Source organism: Elephantulus edwardii, unplaced genomic scaffold (genome assembly GCF_000299155.1).
Source record: "Elephantulus edwardii isolate Elephantulus edwardi_28Jun2011 unplaced genomic scaffold, EleEdw1.0 scaffold00100, whole genome shotgun sequence".
Taxonomy (NCBI): Eukaryota; Metazoa; Chordata; class Mammalia; order Macroscelidea; family Macroscelididae; genus Elephantulus; species Elephantulus edwardii.
Window position 1 is genome coordinate 6,119,766 of NW_006399850.1, and position 920 is coordinate 6,120,685.

The following is a 920-nucleotide window of genomic DNA, read 5'->3' on the forward strand; positions in this document are numbered from 1 at the left end:
CCTATACCATGCTCTATCCTGTGCCATCCTCACAATCTCTGATATGCTCGAGCCTATTATTACAGATGTTGTTGTTGTAATGTGCCATCAAGTCAGAATTGATTCAGAGATGACTCTCCAGCATGTTTTCAGAAGCTGTACATTACACAATAGGAGATTGTCCCTCTTTCTTCCAAGGATCAGCAGGTGGATTTAAACCACCTTCACTATGAATCACAGGCAGCTTGATAGCACATAACAAAAACAACAACCACCTTTGGATTTACATCACAGCACCTTACCCACTTGGCCACCAGAGATACCTTGGTTTTGAACATAAAAAAAAGCTTAATATCCACCATTTGGATTGTCTTCTGAACTAGACCTTAAGGATTACACTTTAATTGCATAACATAATTTTTTCATGTAACTTGAAATTTTAGAGTCAAGGCAATGAAATTAATTCTTTATATTAAAAACACCCCACTATTGTAGTTCTTCCATCAATTTCCAAGGCTGTAAATTGTTGTGGAAAGAAATTGTCCGTCTTTCTACTGTGGAGCAGCTGGTGGATTCGTATCATCTGACTTTGGATTGGCATTGCAACTTCTTACTCACCATGCCCTCAGAGCTCCAATGAAAGCTATATGTTGTTGTTGTTGTTGTTGTTGTTATGTGCTGTCTAGTAGCTTGCGACTCATAGTGACCTTATGTACAACAACCCTAATCTCTGCTCTGTCCTGTGCCAATCTCACTGTCTCTTGACACTCCCATCCTGATTACCCCAGTCACTGATTCAGTCCACCTCATAGAGGGTCTTCCCCTCTTGCGCTGCCCCTCCACCCTCCCAAGCATGATGTCCTTCTCCAAGGACCAGTCTCTCCTTACAACATGTCTGTTTTCCTAGCAGTCCATGGTATTCTCAATACTCTCCTCCAGCA